This window comes from Diospyros lotus, chromosome 2 (genome assembly GCF_014633365.1).
Source record: "Diospyros lotus cultivar Yz01 chromosome 2, ASM1463336v1, whole genome shotgun sequence".
NCBI classification, from domain to species: Eukaryota; Viridiplantae; Streptophyta; class Magnoliopsida; order Ericales; family Ebenaceae; genus Diospyros; species Diospyros lotus.
In genome coordinates, this window is record NC_068339.1 from 17655657 (window position 1) to 17669410 (window position 13754).

Consider the following 13754-nt stretch of genomic DNA (forward strand, 5'->3'; position numbering starts at 1 on the left):
CCTAATAAAGCATTCATAAAGTTAAATGGATTTTAGCTATAATATCCACCTAATAGTTAAGTGGATTTTAGCTAAAAAACACACCTAATAAAGCTCTCACATAAAAAATAAAAATAGATTTCTATAAATTGATTTTTAATCTTCATTAGGATTAAAAATAATCCTTGGGCCTTCTCCAAATAATATCTTCCATGGGTTGCTCAAATTGGGCCTTAATTCTTCATGGGCTTAAATTCTTCATGGACTTTAATTTTTCATGTGCTTGATTTCTTCATGGACTTAAATTCTTCATGGGCTTTAAGTCTTCATGCCTAAAAAAAAATAAAAATAATTTAATATTATTAATAAATTATATATTATATATATGTATTACACATGGCACATATATATATATTATATTATATTATATATATTACATGAATGCATATAATGATGTATATGTATTATATATAATTTTATATATTATTATTATTATTATTATTAAATTTTACTTTAAAATTTCATTTCATTCATTTTTCAATTTAAACTTGCATATAACCATAAAATATATATTAATATCTAATTTAAACTATTTTTAAGATCAAAAGAAGGATATAATTATAACAAAATTTTTATAAAATTAACCACTAATCAGTTACCCAATAAAAAATGATGTATTTTTACGTTTTTTTCCTAAATTGAATTTATAATTCACAATAAAATACAATGGGATGATAATAAAACGCAACCAATACATTATTAAGTGTTACAACTGCTAACAATATTGGATTAAATTGATATAATGATTATAAAATTTACCCAAAAATACAAGTATAATTTTTAAATAATAATTTATTTTTGGGACTATTGAATAACTTGGAAAAATACCATGCCCAAGAAAAGAAAAAAAAATGATAAAAATAACCATTTTAATAAAAAAAATCGGGCTTTGTGGGGCCACAAAACCCAGCCCGAGCTTTGTGGGGCCACAAAACTCGGCCCCGGTTTTGTGGGGCCATGAAACCTGATTTTTTAATAAAAATGGATTTTTTGATCTTTTTTTTTTTTTTTTTTGGCCATGGGACATTTCAAACTTACCCAATAAAAAATAATGTATTTTTACTTTTTTTGACTTGATTAAATTTATAATTCACAAGAAATAACAATGGAATGATAATAAAACACAACCAATACATGATTAAGTGTTCTAACTACTAACAACATTGAATTAAATTGATGTAATGATTATAAAATTTATCCAAAAATAAAAGTATAATTTTTAAACACTAATTTATTTTTGGGACTATTGAATAACTTGAAAAAATCTCATTGCCAAGAAAAGAAAAAAAAAAGGATAAAAATAACCATTTTAATAAAAAAAATCCGGCTTTGTGGGGAAGCAAAACCCGGCCCGGGTTTTGTGGGGCCACAAAACCTGATTTTTTAATAAAAATAGATTTTTTGATCTTTTTTTTTTCTTTTTGGGCCATGGAATTTTTTAAAGTTACCCAATAAAAAATGATGTATTTTTATTTTTTTGCTTAATTGAATTTATAATTCACAATAAACAACAATGAGATGATAATAAAACACAACTAATACATGATTAAGTGTTCTAACTACTAACAATATTGGATTAAATTGATATAATGATTATAACATTTACCCCAAAATACAAGTATAATTTTTAAACAATAATTTATTTTTAGTACTATTGGATAACTTGGAAAAATTCCATGGCCAAGAAAAGAAAAAAAAAATCAAAATAACCATTTTAGTAAAGAAAATCGGGCTTTGTAGGGCCACAAAACTCAGCCCGGGTTTTGTGGAGCCATGAAACCTGATTTTTTAATAAAAATGAATTTTTTGATCTTTTTTTTTTTTTGCCCATGGGACATTTCAAACTTACCCAATAAAAAATAATGTATTTTTACCTTTTTTGAATTGATTAAATTTATAATTCACAAGAAATAACAATTGAATGATAATAAAACACAACCAATACATGATTAAGTGTTCTAACTACAAACAACATTGGATTAAATTGATGTAATGATAATCAAATTTATCCAAAAATAAAAATATAATTTTTAAACAAAAATTTATTTTTGGGGCTATTGAATAACTTGGAAAAATCTCATGGCCCAGAAAAAAAAAAGGGATAAAAATAACTATTTTAATAAAAAAAATCGGGCTTTGTGGGTACACAAAACCCGGCCCCGATTTTGTGGGGCCATGAAACCTGATTTTTTAATAAAAATAGATTTTTTGATCTTTTTTTTTTTTTTTTTTTTGCCAAGTGATATTTCAAAGTTACCCAATAAAGAATAATGTATTTTTACCTTTTTTGACTTGATTAAATTTATAATTCACAAGAAATAACAATGGAATGATAATAAAACACAACCAATACATGATTAAGTGTTCTAACTACTAACAACATTGAATTAAATTGATGTAATAATTATAAAATTTATCCAAAAATAAAAGTATAATTTTTAAACACTAATTTATTTTTGGGACTATTGAATAACTTGAAAAAATCTCATTGCCAAGAAAAGAAAAAAAAAGGATAAAAATAACCATTTTAATAAAAAAAATCCGGCTTTGTGGGGAAGCAAAACTCGGCCCGGGTTTTGTGGGGCCACAAAACCTGATTTTTTAATAAAAATGGATTTTTTGATCTTTTTTTTTTTTCTTGGGGCCATGGGATTTTTTAAAGTTACCCAATAAAAAATAATGTATTTTTACATTTTTTTGCTTAATTGAATTTATAATTCACAATAAACAACAATGGGATGATAATAAAACACAACCAATACATGATTAAGTGTTCTAACTACTAACAATATTGGATTAAATTGATATAATGATTATAAAATTTACCCAAAAATACAAGTATAATTTTTAAACAATAATTTATTTTTGGTACTATTGGATAATTGGAAAAATCCCATGACCAAGAAAAGAAAAAAAAATCAAAATAACCATTTTAGTAAAGAAAATCGGGCTTTGTGGGGCCACAAAACCTGGCCCGGGTTTTGTGGGGCCATGAAACTTGATTTTTTAATAAAAATAGATTTTTTTTTTTTTTTTTTTTGCCATGGGACATTTCAAACTTACCCAATAAAAAATAATATATTTTTACCTTTTTTGAATTGATTAAATTTATAATTCACAAGAAATAACAATGGAATGATAATAAAACATAACCAATACATGATTAAGTGTTCTAACTACAAACAACATTAGATTAAATTGATGTAAAGATTATCAAATTTATCCAAAAATAAAAGTATAATTTTTAAACAAAAATTTATTTTTGGGGCTATTGAATAACTTGGAAAAATTCCATGGCCAAGAAAGAAAAAAAAAGGATAAAAATAACCATTTTAATAAAAAAAAATCGAGCTTTGTGGGTACACAAAACCCAGCCCCAATTTTGTGGGGCTATGAAACCTGATTTTTTAATAAAAATTGATTTTTGATCTTTTTTTTTTTTTGCCATGGGATATTTCAAAGTTACCCAATAAAGAATAATGTATTTTTACCTTTTTTGACTTGATTAAATTTATAATTCACAGGAAATAACAATGGAATGATAATAAAACACAACCAATACATGATTAAGTGTTCTAACTACTAATGACATTAGATTAAATTGATGTAATGATTATAAAATTTATCCAAAAATAAAAGTATAATTTTTAAACAATAATTTATTTTTGGGGCTATTGAATAAGTTGGAAAAATCCCATGGCCAAGAAAAGAAAAAAAATGATAAAAATAACCATTTTAATAAAAAAAAAATCGGGCTTTGTGGGGCCACAAAACTCGGCCCGGGTTTTGTTCGGCCATGAAACCTGATTTTTTAATAAAAATGGATTTTTTGATCTTTTTTTGGGGGGGTCATGGGATTTTTTAAAGTTACCCAATAAAGAATAATGTATTTTTACCTTTTTTAACTTGATTAAATTTATAATTCACAAGAAATAACAATGGAATGATAATAAAACACAACTAATACATGATTAAATATTCTAACTACAAACAACATTGGATTAAATTGATGTAATGATTATCAAATTTATCCAAAAATAAATTTATAATTTTTAAACAAAAATTTATTTTTGGGGCTATTGAATAACTTGAAAAAATCCCATGGCCAAGAAAGAAAAAAAATGATAAAAATAACCATTTTAATAAAAAAAATTGGGTTTTGTGGGGCCATGAAACCTGATTTTTTAATAAAAATAGATTTTTTGATTTTTTTTTTTTTGGCCATGGGATATTTCAAAGTTACCCAATAAAGAATAATGTATTTTTAATTTTTTTGACTTGATTGAATTTATAATTCACAAGAAATAACAATGGAATGATAATAAAACACAACCAATACATGATTAAGTGTTCTAACTACTAACAACATTGGATTAAATTGATGTAATGATTATGAAATTTATCCAAAAATAAAAGTATAATTTTCAAACAATAATTTATTTTTGGGACTATTGAATAATTTGGAAAAATCCCATGGCCAAGAAAAGGAAGAAAAAGGGTAAAAATAACCATTTTAATAAAAGGAAAATCAAGCTTTGTGGGGCCACAAAACCTGGCCCAGGTTTTGTGGGCCCGGGTTTTGTGGGGCTATGAAAACTGATTTTTTAATAAAAATGAATTTTTTGATCCTTTTTTTTTTTTGGGCCATGGGATTTTTTAAAGTTACCCAATAAAGAATAATGTATTTTTACATTTTTTTACTTGATTAAATTTATAATTCATAAGAAATAACAATGGAATTAATGATAATAAAACACAACCAATACATGATTAAGTGTTCTAACTACTAACAACATTGGATTAAATTGATGTAATGATTATAACATTTACCCAAAAATACAACTATAAATTTTAAACAATAATTTATTTTTGGCACAATTGGATAACTTGGAAAAATCCCATGGTCAAAAAAAGAAAAAAAAAAGTATCAAAAAATGCTTTTTAATAAAAGAAATCGGGTTTTGTGGAGCCATAAAACTTGATTTTTTAATAAAAATAGATTTTTTTATCTTTTTTTTTTTTTGCCATGGGATTTTTTAAAGTTACCCAATAAAAAATAATGTCTTTTTACATTTTTTGGCTTTATTGAATTTATAATTCACAATAAACAATAATGGAATAATAATAAAACATACACAACCAATATATGTTTAAGTGTTCTAACTACTAACAACATTGGATTAAATTGATGTAATAAGTATAAAATTTATCCAAAAATGTAAGTATAATTTTTAAACATTAATTTATTTTTGGGACTGTTGCATAACTTGAAAAAATCTCATGGTTAAAGAAAAGAAAAAAAATAGATCAAAAAAACTATTTTAATAAAAGAAATTAGACTTTGTAGAGCCACAAAGACCGGCCTGGGTTTTGTGGGACTACAAAACTTGATTTTTTAATAAAATGGATTTTTGATCTTTTTTTATTTTTTTTCGTCCATAGAATTTTTCAAAGTTATCCAATAAAAAATTATGTATTTTTATATTTTTTGGCTTAATTAAATTTATAATTCACAATAAACAACAATGAAATGATAATAAAACACAACCAATACATAATTAATTAAGTGTTCTAACCACTAATAACATTGGATTAAATTGATATAATGATTATAAAATTTACCCAAAAATTCAAGTATAATTTTTAAACAATAATTTATTTTTTGGACTATTGGATAACTTGAAAAAATTCCATGGCCAAGAAAAAAAAAAGATCCAAAAAATTATTTTAATAATAATTGAATAACAATTTTTTAATTATTTGATAATACATATATTTTTTAATTTTTCAATTTTTTTATTTAATCCATTTTATTTATTGTATATGTTATATTATTACATATATATATATTTAATAATAAAAAAATGAAGGGAGGGAACCGAGCGTGGGTTCGAGACTCAACTAGTTATTAAATTTTTAAAAAAATAATTATTATTAAAAATAATAGTATTTATTTGAAAATACTAATAATTTAATAGTTGAAAATTTATTATTATAATTAAGATTTGTATTTATTATTACAATTGAAAAATAATATAAGAACCATTGAATAACAATTTTTCAGTTATTTATTTAATAATACATATATATTTAAAAATTTTAATTATTATTATTTAATTAATTTTATTTATATGTAACAATACATATATTTAAAAATAAAAAAGAGATGGGGACTCACCATGGGTTCAAAATTCACCCAGTAATTAAATTATTAAAAAATAAGAATTCATATTGAGAAATAATAATAATATTTTAATAGTTAAAAATTTATTATTATAATTATGAAGGGTTTCTTGGGTTTCCCTGTTGGGTAAAATAGAAATTCAACTCTTTTGTTTGTTTTATTGTAACATCCCGTTCGAGCGATAGGAAGATCCGAAACAACTTATCCTGATGGGCGTACACGAACTTCCCAGAGGGGTCACCCATCCCTGGATTACCCCAGGTTAAGCACGCTTAACTTGTGAGTTCTTTGCCAACATTCAGCCCAAAAGGTATCCAGCTGGTGTTGTTTTTTTTTTTACACTATCCTCGATATATACTAACTTCTCTGGGCTCTCGGGGTATTACATTCTCCCCCCCTTAAGCACATGACGTCCTCGTCATGCGACCTTATAACTGGTCCCAGACCTTCTCCCCTTGGGGGCTGCCATCCTAGAAGCCTGCCAGAAGTCGTTCCTTGTACAGGCCCTCAAGCCCCGGCGCCACTCCCCGCCCTCATCGGACCGCCTTCGCCAAGGGTCAGCTCTGATACCACCTGTAACATCCCGCATCGAGCGATAGGAAGGACCGGAACAACTTACCCTGATGGGCCTACACAAACTTCCCAGGGGGTCACCCATCATTGGATTGCCCCAGGTCAAGCACGCTTAACTTGGCAGTTCTTTGCCAACATTCAGTCCAAAAGGTATCCAGCTGGTGTTGTTTTCTTTCTTACACTATCCTCGATATATACTAACTTCTCTGGACTCTCGGGGTATTACATTTATATTGAGGGTAGTTTGATAATATATTGTCTTTATTTTTATTCTTAATTTTTAATTAAAGTGAGGAGTTGAAAAGTCAAAGATTGAAGTGAAAAGTGGTAAAGTGGCTATTTTTTGTAACTATTTGTTTGTAGGGGGTAAAAATGTTTTTTTTGTCTAAAATGGGCTAAAAATGAATTTTCTATTTGTGGAGGGGTTATTTTTTGCAATTTCCAAGGGGGGTTTTGCCTTTTAGACTACCACTAAAGAACCTACTGTTTGATCATACATGCATACATACATATATATATATATGTATATATTCCTTGCTTGTTAAGTCCGAGAGATAATTGAGAGCATTGTGTGTTATGGAAATAAAAGGTTCAATCTTTCTTCTATACCTTAAAAAGAGTGTCATGTTTTATAGTGATGCAATATAACAAAGCATGTAAGAGTTAGAAAGCCCGAGGTGCATGTTTAGGTTGAGATATTAGGGACTGTGATGACTTATAGTTTACATTGTGCATAATTTATGTGACACATTAACTAACTTTTCTTAATTCCTTAGCTAGCATTATCTTGATCTTGAGATCGGGCCGGCTCAAGGGTATGAGAGGGCCCAAGCAAACACTAATTTAGGAGACTCAAGCCCTAGCCGGCAACAGAAGAGAAGGAGAGGACATGGCAGTCTAGCGGTCAAAGGCAATTGGGAGGCCGATGGTTGGCAATGGGTAGCGATGCGGTCGAGAGGCAGGTGAGATGACCCTCTCTCTCTCTCTCCAACTATCGTCAGTATCTGCACGGATAGTGAACCGACTAGCGACCACCATCACCTTTTTCCTCCCACCATCTCCTCCAATCTTCATCATTGCCTCGTCCTTGGTGGTTAGTCAGCAATAACTTGATTCCTAAAGCTGGGCTCGAAATATTTTGAGCCCCCCTAGTCTGTCCTATCTTTGTCACTGTCTCTTTCTAAGTGGTCGGCTACTGACAACCACCTGAACCTGAAGTTGGTTAGAAAGTTTTTGGGGGCCCTAAGAATAGGCCTTAAGCCAGCCGTGCTTGAGATGACAATATGTTAATCTCAAAATATTTAGGGTTTAAGATATCCATATGTACGTAAATTCTTGTGAGCTGCCATTTCATTTGACGACTCATTTTGACTCCTCCTTTGTGATGGAGCTATGGATTTGAGCTATGCGATAAGTTTCCTCCCACGTATAAGTGTGGAGCTTCTCATGTTGAATATGTTAGGATGTTTGGTTATCCTTTGTTCATGCGTCTGGCTTTGAATGGCATACAGATTATGTTCCAAATCACTTAATTGGCTCAGTTGACAGGATTATGTTCGGTGGTATTATTGTTTTTTCGATTTGGTACTAAACAAAATAAGAAGAAAAGAGAAAATGAAAAGAAAAAGAAAACAAATAAAACTTCTTATAAGCACAAATATTATCATTAAAGTTGAGAAGAAAACTTGATATTTCATTGACTAGAATAGTATTTTCCTAGCTAAATTGCAAAAATAATTACTGAACTTTGAATTGAAATATAAAAAAGTCACTGAATTTTGATTTTGTATAAAAAATATCACTAAATTTTTATTAAAATACAAAAGGGTCACTAACCTTCAATTTGATATACAATTCCACAATTACAGTCACTTATCGTTAAAAAAAAACTAATGGATTTATGATATAGCTAACAATGTGAGCCCATATATAATATTAAAATATTACGTCATAAAAAGATCAATGATATTTTTGTATTTTAATATAAAATTAAGTGACATTTCTATATTTTAGTACAAAGTTTAGTTACCATTTAATTCTTGAATCGGGTTTAATTTTTGGATCGGATTTAAATAATGTGGTATTTAATATTATATATGAGTCCACGTTATTAACCACGTCAATATTCTGTTAACTTCTTTTAATGACAACTGATGACCGTTACAGGCTTATATATAAAATTGAAATTTAGTAATCTTTTTATATATATTTTAGTAAAAATTTTAATGATTTTTTTATTACAAATTAAAGTTTAATATTTTTTTTTGTATTTTCAAATTAAATTCCGTGATTATTTTTGCAATGTAGCCTATTTTGTCTACAATTGTAGTATGTTGTAACTATTATGCTTCTATATGCATTATTAGGGAAATTCTATGGAGAAATCAGAAATTTACTCTTCAAAACTCACGTTTCATCAAAATTTTTAATAATTTTAATATACCTCTTTTATCCCCACAACCAGCCATCACCTATATAAATAAATATATACACACTCACACACACTTATATATATTTATATACACACACTGGCCACGGCCATGCAACCCAACACACACACACACTTATATATATATATATATATACCCAGCATGGTCACGGCCATGGCAGCTGCGGCCATGCAACCCAACACACACACACATATACACTCACACATCTATATAAATATATATATATATACACTCACACACACTTATATATATATATACACATATACACACACACAAGTTCCATGGCCTTGGCCATGGAAACCCCCGTATCTCGCGGTGCGGGGAATTAAGCCTTCCCCGACTGCTCAGTTGGGGAAGGCTGGTTTTATTTTTATTTTATTTTAACTAAATTTGTTTTATTATAATAAAATAAAATAAAAAATAATACAAATAAATAAATTCTAAATATTTGTATTTTAAGTAATTTTAAATTAATTAATTTTAATTTTTTTTAAGTATAAAAAATTCAACACCTAAGATAATTTAATACTTAAATCATGTGTATCTTTAAGTAATTCAATAACATAAATTAATTAATTTTAAATTTTTTTAAGTATTAAAAATTCAACAAGATGATTTAAAATTTAAAATTAGTTAAATTATAATTACTTAAAATATAGATATTTAAAATTCATTTATTTATATTATTTAGCAATTTATATTTGGTAATTTAATTATATTTTTTATTTTTTATATTAATTATATTTCACATTTTAAATATATGTGTGAGAATGAAATCAATGATATTTTAAAAAACGAGTAAAAAAATTTAAAAGGCCTAAACTTAAAAACATAAAAAATAAATACATTAATAAAAAATTTAAAAGACCTCCGCACCTCGCAGTGCGGAGGTTTGAGAAATCCCCGCACCTCGCGGTGCGGGGGCTGCTGAAACCTTCGCACCGTGAGGTGCGGGGATTTGAAATCCCCGCACCTCACGGTGCGAAGGTTTCAGCAGCCCCCGCACCGCGAGGTGCGAAGGTTTCCATGGCTGCGGCCAGGCTTTTGTGTGTTAGTGTGTGTGTGATATATATATATATATATAAGTGTGTGTGCTTTTATGTGTTAGTGTGTATATATATATATAGGTGTGTGTGAGAGTGTGATATATATATAAGTGTGTGTGGTGCTGGGTTCATGTCGCTGTGTGTGTATATATATATATATATAAGTGTGTGTGTTGGGTTTATATATATAGAGAGAGAGAGTGTGTGTGCGCGTGCGCGCGCGCCTGTGTGTTGGGGGGGTCGACCACCATGGCTGACCCAGCAGCTGGGTTCATGGCCGCATGTTTGTGTATATATATATATATATGTATGTGTTTGTGTGTATATGTTTGTGTGCGGGAGAGAAATAGAGAGGCGAGGCGAAGGCTGACAATTGGAGAAGAAAATAGGTTGTGCGGGGTAAAATAGGAATTTTAAAATTAGTGTGGAATTTTATGAGATTTGGATTATGAAGAGTAAAAACACGAGTTCTAAATAGAATTTCTCGCATTATTATTAGGCAAAGGGTATAAAATACTCTATGGCCGTCATGTCAAAACTCAATTTACACGGATTTACTTTTGGCATATTAATTATGATAGTCTTTCATGCTCATTATTTTCTTAATTATTATTTAAACTAGGAAAAGTTGAAACCTACAGTGTGATACTATTCAAATAATATCAAAAGTAAATATGACTTAATTACATGAGTAAACTGTAAATAACACTTTTGAGGTTTTGTAAAATTACATGAAATTTTTTTATGCTTCAAAAATAACAATATAAAATGATGCTGACATGAAACCCACTGGGTTTGTCCTCTGTTTGCAGCCACGCCTTTTCTCCTCTCATTGCCAGCAGTCTCCATCATCTTCTTCATTCATCATTGTTGCTGACTTACTTCTTTAACAACGATGTGACTGTCATCATCGATATTATCTCTGTTCGGGTGCCTTTAAACTTGGCTGCCATCATTTCCATTCATCATTGTCAGTCATCCCATCCTCTATATTGTCATCGTCGTGGGGACCAACGCACAGCCATTATCGTCATCATCCCCGTTCGGGGCATTCAAGTGCCCCCAAATCCACCTGAACGCACCCAAACCCTTGGGTTCAAGAGCGATGATGGCAGTCACGTTTGTCGCAGTCACCGACGACGATACACAGACACACACACATATATACACACACACATACGCATATATATATATATATATATGTACACAGACACACACACACACACACAACCAAAGTCCATTATCACCTCTACTCTTACCTCTCCTTATAGGAATAACAAACCCATAGACACACACACACACACATATATACACATACACACACACATATATATATATATAGACACACACACATAATCACGGTACCGTATATGATGTCCAACTCATTAATAGGTGCTTACCCGACGTTCTGAGCCTTTTGAAAGCCCCTGAACCCATTCAGGGGTGTTTAACGCACTTGGATCCTAGGGTTCGAGTGCAATGATGGTGGCTGCGTTCGTCAATACCGCTAATGGGAGCAACGTGACCATTGATGATGTGCGGTTGTCAGCGATGATACACACACACATATATATATATATACATACACAGACACACACACAAATTTATATATACACATACACATATATATACACACAGACACACACAATCACAATCCATTGTCACCTTTATTCTTACCTCCCTTTACAATCTATTTAATTTTAGGCGATAATGGGCGATTGTTTGTTGTTGCCATCTTTTCCTCGCCATAGTCACCGTCTTCTCCATGTGAATCATTGGCATCTACTTGTTACGTGTGAGATGGTTGTGTGTGTAATGGTAAAGGTAATTTTCGAAAATAATAGGTGCAAAGAGTAATAAGGATGGGGACAATTCTATTCACAACCCACAAATTTGCTCTCTATAGTCACTCTCGCCAAAATTTACCAACATCTTTCAAAATTCCTATTTTACCCTCCACAACCACAGTCATCTTCCTTCCCTCTTGCTCCCCATAGCCACAACCACAACCGCTCATCTGATCGATCCATCTCTCTTTCTCTCTCATCGCACACATCTCTCTCTCTCTCTCACACTCTCTCACACCCATCTCCCCATCTTTCTCTATCTTTCTCTCTCACACCTTCCCCATTTCCACTGGTGGGCAATTGTGATGAATACGGCCACCCTCAAACCCCCGAATATACACACACAAACACAAACATATATATATACACACAAACACACACACATATATATACACACACCTATACATATATATATACACACACAAACACACACATATGTATATACACACACAGGCACACATATATATAGACACTTGCGCGATCACCAGCGCCCAACCCATCGCCCCTAATCGGTGGCCATCGAACCCTCGATCATCGCCTATTGAGGGTTCGTCGAACCCTCGATGGAGTCGGGGGCTCGAAGAGCCCTCGATTCGTGGTGTTCAAGGGCTTCTCAAGGTCGAGAGCCCCCGACCGATCATTGTCCCTTGGAACCCCTAACCAGCGGCGGTCGGGGATTCATTTTTAATTTTTTTAAAAAAGAAATACTTAATTTTAAATATCAATTAAGTATTCTAAATATTAATACTTAATTTTTTAAAAAATAATTATCGATTATAACATTTAAAAAATTTTAAATAAAAAAACCAATAGTGTAAGTTTTAATTTTTTTAAATATATATAATTTAAGAATTTGCCATTTAGAATTGTATTTTTTTAAGTCATGAATGATTTAATTCCAAAAAAAAAATAGAAACTTCTGATGTTTTACTCTTGTGTTGGTTTTGATAATAAAGAATAAATGATTTATATTTTAAGTCAAATATATAGTTTTAGGTTTTTAAACAAAAATCAATTTTGAGTACTTTGTGAAAACAAAAACCAAATAAATTACATGTATGGAGATTTACAAAAGCAAGTATTACTTTTGATATAATTTTGATTATAAAATTATTTTATCAATATTTATTATCTTGGTGCTCTAAATTATTTTTATATGATCTATTAAGCACCAATATTAAAATCAACTTCATCATGCATTCCAATGTCAAAAATCTTGTTATAGATCTCTTGATGACATTTGAAATGTTATGTTTCTATTTGATCAAATTTATTGAATAAAAATTAAATCCAATGCCAAAATATCTTGTGATATATTTCTTATGGCATTTTGAAATATTGTGTTTTTAATTGATTAAAAATATTGAATGAAAATTAGTTTCAACAATCTATTGTCAAAAAGCTTGCGATGAATTTCTTAATGATATATTCTTGTATGTTCTTCAAAAGTCTCTCTTCATTCTAAAACTTATTTGTTTTTGTTATTCTTGAAGTATCAAGATGATTGAAGAGTATTCAAGGTATCAAGTCTTAAGTATCAAAGTGTTTTAAAAAATGAGTATTATTCATACTTTAGGAGATTGGAAAAATAATACATCCAAATTCAATTTATTCT